General features: G+C 40.5%; 2 protein-coding genes across 2 annotated transcripts in view; one reads left to right on the plus strand and one right to left on the minus strand.

Moving 5' to 3' along the window:
• LOC143099926 (E3 ubiquitin-protein ligase TRIM35-like) overlaps window positions 1–5,000 on the plus strand; it is a 491,084-nt gene that overhangs the window by 329,626 nt on the left and 156,458 nt on the right. The gene's annotated exons all lie outside the window — the stretch shown is intronic.
• Window positions 1–5,000, minus strand: part of LOC143100676 (protein FAM117B-like) — a 40,705-nt gene that overhangs the window by 14,201 nt on the left and 21,504 nt on the right. The gene's annotated exons all lie outside the window — the stretch shown is intronic.

Consider the following 5,000-nt stretch of genomic DNA (forward strand, 5'->3'; position numbering starts at 1 on the left):
CATCCTTTTCATCCACTGTTACACTTGCAAAAAAGGCATTCTATCAAAGCAAGATTGAGAGCGCCACTGACAGTAAAAAACTTTTTTCAAATCTCTTCTCAATCCTCCACCACCACCATCAACTACTTCACTGTCAGCAGATGACTTTGCAACATTTTTTACTGAAAAAATTGCTAAAATAAGTGCTCAGTTTGATGCTCCTATAAGGAGGGCTTTGCCTTGTGTTAGTATGACCGCATCATTTGACTCTTTCTCTCCTCTTGATGAGGAGGCAGTCTCTCAATTGCTTCAGCGATGTCGTCCAACAACATGCCCATTAGATCCTATCCCGTCCACTCTTCTACAGTTTATCTCTCCCGCTGTTCTACCAGCAGTCACACATGTATTTAATGCTTCACTTAGTTCTGGAATAGTTCCTTATTCTTTTAAACAGGCTAGGGTTACACCTCTGCTAAAGAAAAGTACACTTAATCCAACTGAGGTGAAGAACTACAGACCTGTCTCCCTTCTTCCTTTCTTGTCAAAGGTTTTGGAGAAAGTGGTCTTCAAGCAAGTTTGTGACTTTCTTCATCAGAATAATCTACTAGACCCTATGCAGTCTGGTTTCAAAAGTGGTCATTCTACTGAAACTGCTCTTCTGTCTGTGACTGAAGCATTGAGAGTAGCTAAGTCCTCTGCTCAGTCATCAGTATTAATTCTACTAGATTTATCTGCAGCCTTTGATACTGTTAACCATGACATTCTCCTATCTATACTATCTGAACTGGGAATTTCTGGAAAAGCTCTTGACTGGTTTGAATCTTACCTTAAAGGGCATTCTTTTAACGTGTCTTGGCAGGGACAGGTATCTAAGTCTCATGACCTCACCACAGGTGTGCCTCAGGGATCAGTATTAGGACCCTTGCTTTTCTCCATTTACACCACTTCCTTAGGTGATACCATTCGCTTCCATGGATTTGACTATCACTGTTATGCAGACAACACTCAACTTTACCTGTCTTTCCCACCTGATGACTCTAGTGTTTCCCACCGGATTTCTGCATGCCTTAAGGATATTTCAGCCTGGATGAAAGATCGGCACCTTCAGCTTAATCTCTCAAAAACAGAGTTTTTGATGTTTCCAGCTAAAACAGCTATTCCCCAACAGATTAACATCCAGCTTGACTCAACTTCACTGACCCCAACTAGATCGGCACGAAACATGGGCGTTGTAATTGATGACCGACTTAACTTCTCTGAGCATATAGCTTCTATTGCAAAATCATGTCGGTTTATGCTTTACAACATTAGGAAGATCAGACCTTATCTGACACAAGATTCCACACAACTTCTTGTTCAGACCATGGTCATCTCTAAGCTGGACTATTGTAATTCACTATTAGCTGGCTTACCCGCTTGTGTAACAAGATCATTACAGCTGATTCAGAATGCTGGAGCACGCCTGGTCTTCAATCAGCCAAAGAGGACACATGTAACTCCTCTCCTAGTTACTCTCCATTGGCTCCCTATAGTAGCCAGAATTAAATTTAAATCTCTCACTTTGGCCTATAGGACACTAACTAGATCTGCTCCTAGTTATTTCAATTCAATAATCAAGCCTTACATCCCCAACCGCCCACTGCGGTCTTCTGGTGAGCGCATGTTGTGTCGACCAGTCATGAAAACTGGTTCTAATTCCAGACTCTTTTCTTCAGTGGTTCCATGTTGGTGGAATGAATTGCACAGTGCTCTCCGTTCCTGTGGTAGTTTTGGGTCGTTTAAGAGGGGTCTAAAGACATTCCTATTCAACATTTACTTAGTTGTTTAAGCGCTTATGTGTTATGGTTTGTATAATGTTGTTTTATTTTAATTGGGCTGTTAATTAATTTGACATTATTGTTTATTGGGGGCCAAGCAGCGAAGCTGCGAGGCAACCCATAGTGATTCTATGTGTTCTTATTATTATAACGAAACGCTAATTTGCCATTGAACCATACAGTAAAAAGTTGGGAAATTTGGCACATTGATTCAGTACAGTCATATGTTTAATTTATCAAAGTCTCAAGTCTGCACTTTGAGTGCTCTAGCGCCACCAACGTTTCAAATTTTTTATTACATCTATGCACTTAACGTTTGAACGGTACACCAAATTTTGAACATTAAGGTATATTTGGAATCCTTGGATGAGACCGAACTCAACGCAGATGTCAATTTATGATGTAAACGTAATTGATCAGGCTGCCATATTGGATTTAATCAAAAACACATAAAAGTTTTCAAAGGTCACAAAGTTTATCCGATTTTCACGAAACTTGACGCAGATGATCTTCAGACCATGACTCATGAATGCATTGCTTTTTGGAGCCATATTGAAAACCTGTTGCCCGTGGTGACCAATCAAGTTTGGCGGCAGAGCCGCCAAACAGGAAGTGAAGTGATATCAGCAACACTTTCGCGTATCAACACCAAACTCAGTACATGGTCTCAGGACCCAATAAGGAGGAGGCTCAATAAATTTGATGACTTTTGACCTATAGGTGGCGCTATAATTAGCAAAATTAGGTTTTAGCCTGTAACGGGTGATGTGTTTGGAATTAAAACTTACCAGTGGTGTCTGTTAATACTATGGAAGGTCCTAAGTCCGACAGATGTGAATTTGTGGCGTCAACGTAATTGATCTGACTGCCATATTGGATTTAATCAAAAACTCCTAAAAGTTTTCACAGGTCACAAAGTTTATCCGATTTTCACGAAACTTGACGTAGATGATCGTCAGACCATGACTCATAAATGTATTGCTCTTCGGAGCCATATATGAAACCTGTAGCCCGTGACAACCAATCAAGTTTGGCGGCGAAGCTGCCAAACAGGAAGTGAAGTGATATCTCAGCAATGCTTTCATATATCAAAACCAAACTAGGTATATGGGCTCAGGACCCAATCAGGTGGACGCTCAAGAAATGTGGTAAATTTTGACCACTATGTGGCGCTATAATCACAGGAAGTGGGCTCATATTTCTGCAATGCTTTCACGTATCGAAACCAAACTTGGCTCATTGACTCGGGAGCACATCCTGAGGACAGACAATAATTTTAGCAACCTTTGACCACTAGGGGTGCTATAATTTGCAACACTTTCTCGTATCGACACCAAACTTGGTACATGGACTTGGGGCCACATCCTGAAGATGCTTAATATATTTAGTGACCTTTGAACACTAGGGGCGCTATAATTATCAACACTTGCTCGTATCGACACCAAACTTGGTATGTGGACTCGTGACTACAACCTGAGGACGCACAATACATTTGGTGATGTTTGAGGTGTGCGTATGTGTGGGGAGCTATTGGGGTGTGTGCGGGAAGAAGTTTATCTGTGTATATGTGTGTGTGTGGGACGGGGGGGGTTAATTGGGTGTGTGTATAATGTAGCAACATTGGGTTGCCATGACAACTCCTGCTCAACTGCTTGGCCCCCACATTGCTGCTTGCAGCTATATTTATTGATATTCTCCTTAATGTAGTCTTAGCATGTCATTGTTTTGATATTATTGATTGAATGGACATTATTGTTTATTATTGCCTGTCCCCTTTTTTTTCCATTGCTTTTTTATTAGGCTATTGATTGAATTGATATTATTGTGTACTATAACTATTCTCCTTACTATATTTGACCTACATTCTAATCTGTTCCCTGTTCAATTTAAAATATTATTATGTTGTTTTGTATTTATGTGTCGCTTTGGACAAAGGCGTCTGCTAAATCCATAACCATAACCATAACCATACTGTTACTGTTTTAGACTCTAGCAGACATGTCTTCACTTTGGTCTGGGTCTGACTTACGATTGGATGATTGACTGGCCATGGAATCAACACTCTACGCACAAGTACACTCACGGACAATAAGGTTACTACAGGCCACAGAAGCACACACATACTAGAAATAGGGAACCAAGCATCAAATCCCACATCTAAAGGTTGCCTTACCATGCTGTAAGTAAGTAAAGTAAAGTAAGTTAGCAAAGTAAAGTATAGACCCTTTCAAGAGAGTTCTATTATCAGCATCATAGTTGGCCCCACAAGGCTTCCGTTTTAACATTCCATATGTTATCTTAATAGTCCAGTCATTTTATGAAAAAAGGTTGAACAAATTGCAACAGAAGCAAACTTAACTGATTTTGTATCCTCAATATGTCCTGAGTAAGGGAAAAAAAGCCCCGAAGAATCCCAATAGGGGAAAGTTTAGAAAAATACCTAAATATACCCTATTCAATGCAGAGGAAGTAGATTGGGAACCAAATAGAATGTTCAAGCATTGTTTTTGTTTTTATTGTTGAAAGGGTCTATTGTCCCCAAGAGGAAATTTGTCTTGGGCTTCAAGATCACTGCATCACAGATATACACAGCTCATGCATAAGGCAATTAAAAAACAACAGTTACACATACACCCCACAGGTGGTCGGGGTAGCCAGCTATCTATCATTGAGCATCTTTATGGCAGTTGGAATAAAGGAGTTTTTGTATTTATTTAATCAATGATTTGTCATGTTTCAATTGGTCTGCCTTGGAAACTGGTGTAGAATAGGTAGGCCACACTATTCTACTGATAACCAACATGTAGCATCTAAAGCGATACAAGCTAACTGTGATAAAAATGATCTAAAAACGACACAAAGCTCTGAGTTTGTCAGCAGCATTGTAGCCAAACGAGCAGAGAGAGTCTGTAACTAACCTGCATTCCGCACTCGCTCTTATCAGCATTCCAAACTCTGCCTGCAACCAGGATTCCCAATTCTGTTGCTTAGCAGCATTGGGAATCTGGGACACCCTACCCCACCAACAGTCATCCAGGAAACTGCCTGTTGGCCTTGGAATATTCTACCAGTATGGAAGTTAGTTTGTTTCTTGACACTCCAGTAGACACACACACACACACACACACACACACACACACACAAAAGCACTCAGATATGACACAAACACTGCCAGAGTTCAGTGTTCTATGCTTAAGACCTTGC

This window comes from Alosa pseudoharengus, unplaced genomic scaffold, assembly GCF_046254945.1.
Source record: "Alosa pseudoharengus isolate Yale_2024_CS ecotype anadromous, Long Island Sound unplaced genomic scaffold, YU_APseudo_1.1 YU_APseudo_1.1_scf_3, whole genome shotgun sequence".
Lineage (NCBI taxonomy): Eukaryota > Metazoa > Chordata > Actinopteri > Clupeiformes > Clupeidae > Alosa > Alosa pseudoharengus.